Raw genomic sequence first — 12,219 nt, 5'->3', positions numbered from 1 at the left:
GGAGCACACATGTTTAAATTTACAGGAGCTCCCATATTTGCAATGGCCATCGTTGAATTGCCAGCAAGTTCCCGCTTCTTTCTTAGTGCTTTGTGCCCCCTGACAGTTTCCCCCATGTCCTGCTGATTGGTTCCCGCCACTGTTGCTCCCGTGAAAGGACTGCCCATACCTCACTGGGGCCATAACCTTCAGCCACAATCCAATGTCCTTTTGATCCCATCTAATCTCCGGGCGAACTGTCTTCCTCTGACGAAATTGCTCGTCATACCGTAACCATGCCTGACCCCCATAAGTCCTATGAGCCTCCCCAATGGCGTCCAAGTAGCAAAACAGCCCCGAGCAATTATCAGGAGCCTTTTCCCCAATAACGCTAGCCATTATTGCAAAAGCTTGTAACCAGTTAACAAACGTCTGTGGAATCAACCTCCACCTGCGCTTTTCTTCCTCCTCTTTCTTACTGTCGTCCTTTTTTCCCTTATCCAGGTTAAACTTTTCCATCGGAAGAAGGGAAAATTTCCACATACTCATCCCGCCAAATTTTTTCCTTAACCTCTTTTTTTAAATGAGCCCACAACGGCCCCTCAAAACACACATATACTTCCCCTTTCGCCCTACCATCCAGTTTTACGGTATCCCCTTTCTCCTTTTCCGTCTGCACACACACCGACACCCCAGACGGTATCCCGGCTGCCACCACCGCTGACCTGGCCGATTCGCTCCCCTCCTGTGACAGCGCCACTTGACTATGTACCCAAACCCCCGCTGGTGACGACCCCACTTGATTAGCCCCACCGCCTTCTAATCTGGCCAGAATGAGCGACATGTTAACCAACATATCCCTAATCCCGCATACATCCGACCCACTACCTCCTCTAACATTTCCCCCGCTGGGGCCCGCCAACTGCCTATCCCCCACCCCGTCCGCTAAAGACCCCGCGGGCGACAAACCATACATAGATGCATACTCATCGAGCTGCACGGGTGCTGTGTCCCCGCCAGCCGTACGCCCCGAGTCCTGACGATTCCTTGCTTCGCCTTGATCTCCACCGAAGTCCAATCCACCCGCCTCCATGCGCTCAGGGCCCGCGCCCCTGGCCTCCACCTCACCAGGGGGGACCCGAGCCTGTGTTGATGTCCCAGCCGCTCGTCCTCCACTCATTTCTGCTCCGGTCCTCACCGCCATCCATGTACGGCCTTGATTGACAGATCCGGACTCCCTGGCCCGATCCGTGTCAGACAGCGAAAAATTGCCAGGCAACCCCATGCTGCTGCCTGCCGCCTCATCCCTCTGCCTGGTGTGACTTGGCCAGGCAGGAGGTCCTGGAATTGCTGCCTGCCCTTGCGCCTCTGCTGCATCCTTCCCCTGCTGGTCTGTCTAGCAGGCACCCCGACAGGTACCTCGCCAGGTGTGCCTGCCGTGCTAGTGTTCCCTCCGTTATCCGCCTCTGCAGTAGCGCTGGTGCTCCAACTTTTGAATTTCCCGCTCCGTACGTTGCCGCGGGATCTTGGAGTGGGGGGCGTGTCCCCACGCCCGCCGCTGATAGGCCTGTCGTTCCTGCCATCTGTTTCCTGGGGCGGAAGTGACGTGGGCCGCCCTTCCGGTGAGGCCCCGCCCCCTGGATGACGCGTCTGCAGCATGGGCCTTCCTTCCGGCGCGGCCTGCGCTCTGGTACTGCGGCGCGCCGCCGGAGCAGGCCGCACCACAACGGAGCGGGGCACCATCTTCCTGGACCGCAACCCGACACTTGGGGAGCCAGCAGGCCGGCTGGGCGGATTCCTGCCGCGGCGTGCACGCTGGCGGGGGGTTCCGCCGGCATGGTCACCAGACGCAGGGTCCCCTGAGGGGCTCCGCAGCCTGCCCCTGCTGCCCGTACCCACCATCTCCGGGGAGAGCCTCTCGGGTGGCCGCGTCCTCCTGGCGGTTCTTCCTGATCCCGACGTGGATTCTTCTTCGCCTGCATTCCCAACAGACCAGACAGCTGGGCCTCGAGCCATCCTCCTCGCCTGGATCTTACTGCCTCCCTCAACCTAGCGACAAGGGACTCCACAGACTCCATGACAGCCAGAGAAGCGTCCCAAACGACTTGGAATTAAGGTAAGATTTTTTTTTTTTTTTTTTAATGTTCCTCTGTTACTTTTTCCTATGCTCTTCTCCTCTGGACTAACAGTTTCCCGCACTTTTCCTTCTTATACCTCTCTTCCCCCATCTCCACCCCGTCCCAATGCCCGCCCTTCCTGACCTCTACCCAATCCCAATTATTGGGATTCAAATTACACCCTGCTGGCCCATCCCGGTCATGTGGGGCTTCCTTCTAGGTTGCCCTGCCTCCAGCCCCTTTCTTTATCTAAAATCGGCCCTGCACCCATTTAAATGGTTCCCGTCCGCTGCACAGACTGGGAGAGAGAGGGGAGACTATTTGTGGCTTATGTAGTGGCGCTCAGTTTTGTGGACATCGGAGGGAAAGTTTTCTTTTCATTTATGAAATTCAATTCATGTGCTAAATTTAAAAAAATAATATTAGTAACAATTCAACTTTATTTTAATCCTTAGGTTATGGGTGAGGATCTTTTGGCAGAAAGAACAGAGGAAGGACAAACGGACACAAAAACCACTCAGACATTGGCCTCTTACATAATGCCGTCTGACGCCGAGTTCAGAGTCCAATGGTTTCAGAAAGCGACCACTTTCCTAATGAGCAGCGAGTAAAGATGATCAGCTCTCCGCCATCACTGACTGTCTGCCAACTGGAGCTTGTCCATCTCTAATCATTCCTGCTCAATGGGGGCCACAATATTTTAACTTCACAGTAATCCCTGACATCTTTTCGGAGTATATTGTATACATAGTGATATTTATACGGCTGGAGCACTTAGCAAATCAGATGGCATGCAGGTAGCGTTGTGCGAGATCCAGTATGCCGTCCAGCTTCTATCATTAGAGGGTCCTGCTAGAGAACAGCGGCCACACTATTATACTGTGTCCAGAGTTACAGGAGTCTGTCAGATGTGGACTGCTACGTTGCAAAAAATGCTTAATAAGTTATTTTTTTTCAAACTGGATTGATATGCAAAATATTTTTAATAAAATCATTTTCTTATACTTGCAGGGTTTCTGTTTATTCAGTAATGTTGTAGCTGTTTTCTCTCACGCTGTGGATGATTGTAAATGAATACAGTTTCCTACATAATCATTGCAGCGGATCAGTTAAAAACGGGTGCCGTATGTGTTGTAGCCACGGCCGGCATCACCACCCGGGCAAGTGCCTGGGCCCTGAGCGAGCAGGGGGCCCACTCACCCTCTGGGACACCAGCGCGCTATGGGGCCCATGAGTCGGCGGGGCCTGATGCCAGCGAATGGGCACTTGCACTGGGCCTTCCCCAGTGCTTTAAACTGTTTGCAATACTTACCTCTCCCTGTTCCTCTGCTGCTCCTCTGTCTTCTGCGTCTTCTTACTCTGTGACATCTCAGGGCAGAGGGCGCGATGACGTCACTACAGAGCGCCCTCTGCTGATCAGTCCCAGTGCAGAGAGTCGGAAGACGCTGATAAGACAGGCCTGCTTCCAGCAAGGAGCGGTGAGTATTTGATTTTTTTTTTTATGTATGGAGCATTATATGGAGCTCATTATGTATGGAGTATTATACGGGGCTCATTATTTATTGAGCAATATATGGGGCCCATTATGTATGGAGTATTATATGGGGCTTATTATCTATTGAACAATATATGGGGCCCATTATGTATGGAGTATTATATGGGGCTTATTATCTACTAGATGGTGGCCCGATTCGAACACATCGGGTATTCTAGAATAGGTATGCGGCCGACGGGGCGCAATTATCAGAGCGGCGTTTAAATTTGGTGCCCAAATCGCTGATTGGTCGCGTTCAGCAACCGCGACCAATCAGCAAAGCGGTGTTTAAATTTGGCGGCAATATCGGTGATTGGTCGCGGGCGGCGGCCGCGACCAATCTGCGAACCGTGTTAGTGAGGACTGGAGAGCGTGTTTAAATTTGGCACCAAAATCGCTGATTAGTCGCGACCAATCAGCAGAGCGGTGTTTAAATTTGGTGCCAATACTGCTGATTGGTCGCGACAAATCAGCGAGATTGGCGCCAAATTTAAACAACGCTCTGCTGATTGGTCGAGGCCGGCAACCGCGACCAATCAGCAGAGCGATGCAGAGCGGGGTTTAAATTTGGCCCCAAAGTCGCTGATTAGTCGCGTCTGACGGCCGCGACCAATCAGCGATTTTGGCGCAAAATTTAAACAACGCTCTGCTGATTGGTCGCCGGCCTCGACCAATCAGCAGAGCGTTGTTTAAATTTGGCGCCAATCTCGCTGATTTGTCGCGGATGGCGGCCACGACCAATCAGCAGAGCGGTGTTTAAATTTGGCGCCAAAATCGCTGATTGGTCGCGGGCGGCGGCCGCGACCAATCAGCGAACCGTGTTAGTGAGGAATGGAGAGCGTGTTTAAATTTGGCACCAAAATCGCTGATTAGTCGCGACCGCGACCAATCAGCAAAGAGGTGTTTAAATTTGGCGACAATACTGCTGATTGTCGCGGCCGATATTTAAATTTGGCGCCCAAATAGGTGATTGGTCGCGGGCAGCGCCAGCGACCAATCAGCGATTTTTAACACAAATGTCCGGACCTTTGTAACACCATGCGGATACTGTGGGGACATCAGCGGCTAGGGTGTGAAGGGAGGACCGGGGAGTGGCGCTGCGGGTCGGGATACTTCTGCTGCGAGCAGTCGCTCATGTCTCGGGTTCTCGCAGTGGAAGTATCCGCACAGGCAGCGGCGCTCCCCGGTCCTCACTAATACGATGCCGCTCCCCGCTCCTCACCAATACGATTCGCTGATTGGTCGCGCTCTCCGCACACGACCAATCAGTGATCTTGGCGCTAAAGTTAAACACCGCTCTGCTGATTGGTCGCGGCCGCTGCCCGCGACCAATCACCGATTTGGGGGCCAAATTTAAATATCGGCTACGACCAATCAGTACAGCGGTGTTTAAATGTGGAGCCAAGATCGGTGATTGGTCGCGGCCGATATTTTAATTTGGCGCCCAAATCGGTGATTGGTCGCGGGCAGCGCCAGCGACCAATCAGCGATTTTTAACACAAATGTCCTGATCTTTGTAACACCATGCGGATACTGTGGGGACATCAGCGGCTAGGGTGTGAACGGAGGACCGGGGAGCGGCGCTGCGGGTCGGGATACTTCTGCTGCGAGCTCATGTCCCGGGTTCTCGCAGCGGAAGTATCCGCACAGGCAGCGCCGCTGACATCCATGCGGCTAGGGCGTGAAGGGAGGACCGGGGAGCGGCGCTGCGGGTCCAATTGGTCGCGGCCGCTATTTAAATGTGCCGCACAAATCGTTGATTGGTCGCGGACTTGGCCCGCGACCAATCACTGATCTTGCGGCCAAAGTTAAACACTAATGTGCTGATTGGTCGCGGACGCTGCCCGCGACCAATCACCGATTTGGGCGCCAAATTTAAATATCGGCCGTGACCAATCACCGATCTTGGCTCCACATTTAAACACCACTGTGCTGATTGTTCGCGGCCGATATTTAAATGTGGCGCCCAAATCTGTGATTGGTCACGGGCAGCGTCGGCGACCAATCAGCACAGCGGTGTTTAAGTTTTGCGCTAAGATCAGTGATTGACGCAGGATTTCCTGGACAGACAGACAGACAGACGGGATAAGACAATTATATATATAGATTGAACAATATATGGGGCCCATTATGTATGGAGTATTATATGGGGCTCATTATCTATTGAACAATATATGGGGCTCATTATGTATGGAGTATTATATGGGGCTCATTATCTATTGAACAATATATGGGGCCCATTATGTATGGAGTATTATATAGGGCCCATTATCTATGGAGCATTATATGGGGCCTATTTTTTATGGAGCAATATATTGGGCCCACTATTTATGGAGCAATATATAGGGCCCATACTGTATGGAGCAATATATGGGGCCCATACTGAATGGAGCAATATTTGGGCTCCATTATTCTGTATGGAGCATTATATGGTACCCATTATGTATGGAGCAATATATGAGGCTCATTTTACTTTATGAAGCAATATATGGGGTCCATTATACTGAATGGAGCAATATATGGGGATCATACTGTATGGAGCATTATATGCGGTCCATTATTCTGTATGGAGCAATATATGGTGCCCATAGTACTGGATGCAGGACCATGTGCTGCCCATAATACTATATGGAGGACCATGTGGTGTCCATAATACTGTATGGAGGACCATGTGGTGTCCATAATACTGTATGGAGGACCATGTGGTGTCCATAATACTGTGTGGAGGACCATGTGGTGTCCATAATACTGTGTGGAGGACCATGTGGTGCACATAATACTGTGTGGAGGACCATGTGGTGCACATAATACTGTATATGGAGGACCACGTGGTGCCCATAATACTGTATGGAGGACCATGTGGTGTCCATAATACTGTGTGGAGGACCATGTGGTGTCCATAATACTGTATGGAGGACCATGTGGTGTCCATAATACTGTGTGGAGGACCATGTGGTGTCCATAATACTGTGTGGAGGACCATGTGGTGCCCATAATACTGTGTGGAGGACCATGTGGTGCACATAATACTGTATATGGAGGACCACGTGGTGCCCATAATACTGTATATGGAGGACCACGTGGTGCCCATAATACTGTATGGAGGACCACGTGGTGCCCATAATACTGTATATGGAGGACCACGTGGTGCCCATAATACTGTATATGGAGGACCACGTGGTGCCCATAATACTGTATATGGAGGACCACGTGGTGCCCATAATACTGTATGGAGGACCACGTGGTGCCCATAATACTGTATATGGAGGACCACGTGGTGCCCATAATACTGTATATGGAGGACCACGTGGTGCCCATAATACTGTATATGGAGGACCACGTGGTGCCCATAATACTGTATATGGAGGATTACGTGGGGCCCATAATACTGTGTATGGAGGACTACGTGGGGCCCATAATACTGTATATGGAGGACTACGTGGGCCCATAATACTGTATAGAGGACTATATTGTCTGCACTGTGCGCTGGGAGGATTCGCCGGTTTCTGAGCTGTTGTAGACTTTACAATAGATATCACTCATGTAATGTGAGAAGTCAGTGAAATCTTTAGCATTGTACTATACCTATATTTCTGTGCATCATGAATCGTGGTAGGTGTGAAAGGGGCCCACTGAGACTTTTGCCCGGGGCCCATGAAATCCTGGAGCCGGCCCTGGTTGTGGCATCTATTTCTTTTTGTAATGTATGCATGAGTTTTAATGGCAAATTTCTTTCAAAAAACAGTGGGATAAACCGTCATCTGAACTTGTCCCTTAACTTACATTGGTCTGTGAGGTGATCTGAAAGCAGAAAATCCAATGCTGACTTCTATAACATTTGGGGTAACTTTCCCGCATTGGTCTCTACATAATCTGTGAATTCAGGGAACTGCTAGATCTGCAGCAGATAAGAGGGATTATATCAAAATGCCATCATGCAGACCAGCAAGTGACACATCGCTGGGATAAGGTCCTCTGCCCCGACTTGTTGCTTTTAGATTACATAGCAAAAACCTGATGACAGTTTCCCTGTAATAAAATATCAGAGCTTCTAACATGGGAAATCCAGCGGGTGGCAGATACTGGCCTGGAATCCTGCAAATACACAATACTGCCGTCGCCTATACAGTGCATTGTGAAAGGATTTGGCCCCCTTGAGTTAATACTTTTATAGTGCCACCTTTTGCTGCGATTACAGCTGCAAGTCGCTTGGGGTATGTCTCTATCAGTTTTGCACATCGAGAGGCTGAAATTCTTGCCCATTCTTCCTTGCAAAACAGCTCGAGCTCATTGAGGTTGGATGGAGGGCGTTTGTGAACAGCAGTTTTCAGCTCTTTCCATTGATTCTCGATTGGATTCAGGTCTGGACTTTGACTTGGCCATTCTAACACCTGGATACTTTTATTTTCTAACCATTCCATTGTAGAGTTTGCTTTATGTTTGGGATCATTGTCTTGTTGGAAGATAAATCTTCTTCCCAGTCTCAGGTCTTTTGCAGACTCCAACAGGTTTTCTTCCAGAATGGTCCTGTATTTGGCTCCATCCATCTTCCCATCAATTTTAACCATCTTCTCTGTCCATGCTGAAGATAAGCAGGCCCAAACCATGATGCTGCCACCACCATGTCCGACAGTGGGGATGGTGTTTTGAGGGTGATGAGCTGTGTTGCTTTTATGCCAAACATATCGTTTTGCATTGTGGCCAAAAAGTTCGATATTGGTTTAATCTGACCAGAGCACCTTATTCTACATGTTTGGTGTGTCTCCCAGGTGGCTTGTGGCAAACTTCAAACCAGACTGTTTATGGATATCTTTGAGAAATGGCTTTCTTCTTGCCATTCTTCCATAAAGGCCAGATTTGTGCAGTGTACGACTGATTGTTGTCCTATGGACAGACTATCCCACCTCAGCTCTATATCTCCGCAGTTCATCCATAGTGATCATGGGCCTTTTGGCTGCATCTCTGATCACTCTTCTCCTTGTTCGAGATGAAAGTTTAGAGCAGTGTTTCCCATACTCCAGTCCTCACAGACCCCACAGGTCATGTTTTCAGGATTTCCATAGTATTGCACAGGTGAGAGAATTCCTGATGCCTTGATGATACTTACATCACCTATGCAATACTAAGGAAATCCTGAAAACACAACTTGTGGGGGTCCGTGAGGACTGGAGTTTGGGAAAAACTGGTTTAGAGGGACGGCCGGGTCATGGTAGATTTGCATTGGTCTGATACTCCTTCCATTTCAATATGATCGCTTGCACAGTGCTCCTTGAGATGTTTAAAACTTGAGAAATCTTTTTGTATCCAAATCCGGTTTTGAACTTCGCCACAAAAGTATCTCGGACCTGCCTGGTGTGTTCCTTGGTCTTCATGATGCTCTCTGCACTTGAAACAGAACCCTGAGACTATCACACAGCAGGTGCATTTATACAGAGACTTGATCACACACAGGTGGATTCTAGTTATCGTTACCAGTCATTTAGGACAACATTGGATCATTCAGAGATCCTCACTGAACTTCTGGAGTGAGTTTGCTGCACTGAAAGTAAAGGGGCCGAATAATATTGCTCGCCCCACTTTTCATTTTTTTTTTATTTTTTAAAAGTTTAAAATATCCAATAGATTTCATTCCCACTTGTTGATTCTTCCCAAAAAAATTTGAATTTTATATCTTTATGTTTGAAGCCAGAAATGTGGCAAAAGGTAGAAAAGTTCAAGGGGGCCAAATCCTTTCACAATGCACTGTATGTACCACTCGCCGACCTCCCTCTGTGAGAAGCTGATGGTTATTAATGATGGAATACAATGTTTTATTATAGCGGTGAGTGCTGCATTCACTTCTTACACTCATTCATGTGGATTTGTCTGATTAGTGACCTGCACCAGCTTATATCATGGGACTGCTCAAAGTATAACAATTTACCAAAAAGGTGTGGTCTGTTTATTTTCTTTTGGTTTCCATTTTTTTTTACTTTTTTTTTTTTTCTTTACCTTGATCTTTCTGTAAAAAATAAATAAATAAAAAATAAAATATAGTCAACCTCTGGTATGCTCTACTACCATGAGATCCCCATAATAAAGGCAGAATTTAATAAAGGGTTACACATTTATCCAAGACATTGAAAGTAACGGTTAAAAAGGTAAAAAGACTTTTCTTTTTTTGCAGCAAAATTGGCTACAATTGCCCAGCCAGGTTATATTTGCCCACAGCGTCGGACTGGGGAGACTGGGGCCCACCCTACAGCTAGATGCAGATACCTGTTAGCCGTTATCCCCGTTATAGTGGAACCTCGACTGTAAAACACAGGCAGCTCCTGCACATCTACTGTGCGCACAGCACAACTGGGATGTACAATTACGGTAGTTTGCATTAAAGGGCTTCTTTGGTGAAAACAAGTTATCACCGATCCATGGGCTCCTCAGGATTGGTGATAACTTAATGATCGTTTGGGTCCGTCCATTGGAAACCGCACTGATCAGAATTGGGAAGTTTTATCCCTGACAGGACACTTTTATCCCCATTTTAAAATGCAGCGGCAGGTGGGATGTCTGACCGCAGATCCATTCATTCTCTTTGGGGCTTCCAGAAAAAAACAAGAGCAGCGCTCGCAGCCATTGAGGGAATGAATGGATCAGTGGTGAAGTCGCACATGCTGCTCCAGTCTAGTGGGGATAAAAGCTCCACATTCTACCAATCGGTGCGGGTCCCAGCAGTCAGACCCCCACCAATCAATACCTTATCACTTATCCTTTGGAAAGGTGATTACTTGTTTTCACAGTAGAATTCCTGTAAGTGCATCTTGTTCCAAGTATTTAATCACAAATCTAAATAAAGATTATTCTCCTAATTAATATCAGAGAGAACAATTGACTGCTATACACAACATAATCCACTTTTTCAAGACCAATAATACCACATTCAAGGGAGAACTAACGCGACACTGTGACCAGACCACATATTACCAGCATAAAGCGACCGAATAATCCCACGTAGAAGGGAGAAATACAGCCACACCGTGACCAGACCACATATTACCACCACATAGTGACCGAATAATACCACATATTGTATAAGGGACAAATATTGCCACACCATGACCAGACCAGATTTTAGCAGCATATAGCGACCAAATTATTCCACATACAAGGGAGAACTACTGTCACACCGTGAGCAGACCACATATGACCACCACATAGTGACCAAACAATACCACATACTGTAAAAGGGAGAAATATCGCTACACCATGACCAGACCAGATATTACCAACATATAGCGACCAAATAATTCCACATACAAGGGAGAAATACCACCACACCATGTCCACACCACATAGTGACCAAATAATAATACATACAGAGATAAATACCACACCATGACCGGACCAGATATTACAACATAGTGACCGAATATTACAATACTGATCATTAATGAAATGTCCTCGGACGCACATTCAGTTGAAACCAGTGGGCCCCCTCTACGTCCAGCTCAGGGTCCTGCCAAGGACCCTGGCCCACCGGATAATCGTCCAGTGTCCCGGTGCTCCAGTCAGACCCTGTTTGCCCACAAAACTCATCCATTTAAATGTCTGATTTTAGAGTTTGCATTGTGTTCCTTTTCTTTGCTTATAAAAACATAATAATTATAGTCTATGGACCTTTTCTGATGCTGATGGTTCACAAAAGAAATTTGAGACATGTTTGATTGTAATCTGATTTGCAGATAAAACTGGCCCATTCAAATGATTGGATTGTCAAAAAAAAGATACATTTGCATCCTTGTTCTGTATGTTTTTCACTGACTAATGTTAGAAGTTTGTAAATCTTCATCACTTTTTTTCTCTCATCAATAGGTGGCAGAAAATGTCATTTTTCAACATGAGGAGAGAAAACTTCCTTCCATCACTTTACCTGATGGGCCCATGTGTCAGATCAGCACAGAAGCAAATAGGCAGCAATTGCTCATTTTTAACTCCTCTTTAGCTCATAATGTGGAGTAACATTGTGTGGATCAGACACACAAAAACTCTGTTCAAAGGTCGGCTTAGGGTTTACTTCATGTACACACAAATTGCCAAAGGCAAATAGAGATCCCTTAATAAAGACCGAAATATAAAACATAACTTTTATTTTGATTATTAGATATAATAACGGAAAAGATAACACACACTTAAAATCACACAGTACTGGATGTTTCTGATAATTCAGCGCTGGGTTCTATGAGCCATAACTATTAAAGTGCTTGTGCTTCTGTTATGGCAGTTGTGCATCGAGGGCTTATTTGTCTAATATATTATTCTTCAGAATAAATCACCACCAATAGTGAGTCCTCAATATAATCATACTCGGTATACACTATTCACTTTATTATGAGGGCTTATTTATCAGGAAATTGGATAAAAGGGATTATGCTATACGTAGCAAGAGAAAACTGCTTCTATGTACAACTACACTGCTCATCCCGGTGTTCAGCCGTCTCTCCAGTCTCTATACATAGAAAACTATTTGGATCACAATAGATATCTTTTCATATCCAAATGAGCCTTATTCGGCAATATTTGGTTTCATTCATTAGTGGGCAGTGAGGTAAA

The 12,219-nt window shown here is 47.2% G+C and overlaps 1 protein-coding gene across 1 annotated transcript in view; it reads left to right on the top strand.

Moving 5' to 3' along the window:
- The window catches only part of LOC141180638 (uncharacterized protein C8orf76 homolog), a 211,217-nt gene extending 199,248 nt beyond the window's left edge, over nucleotides 1–11,969 (top strand). Inside the window, exon 3 of the transcript XR_012256290.1 lies at nucleotides 11,482–11,969. The gene's annotated coding sequence lies outside the window, so the exon portion shown is untranslated. The remainder of the gene's footprint in view (nucleotides 1–11,481) is intronic.
- The last annotated feature ends 250 nt before the right edge of the window (nucleotides 11,970–12,219 follow it).

Source organism: Phyllobates terribilis, unplaced genomic scaffold (assembly GCF_046119375.1).
Source record: "Phyllobates terribilis strain yellow unplaced genomic scaffold, ASM4611937v1 Scaffold_34__1_contigs__length_13252353, whole genome shotgun sequence".
In the NCBI taxonomy this organism is placed as follows: Eukaryota; Metazoa; Chordata; class Amphibia; order Anura; family Dendrobatidae; genus Phyllobates; species Phyllobates terribilis.
The sequence above is the reverse complement of the archived record's forward strand: the minus strand, read 5'-3'. Positions and strand labels throughout refer to the sequence as shown.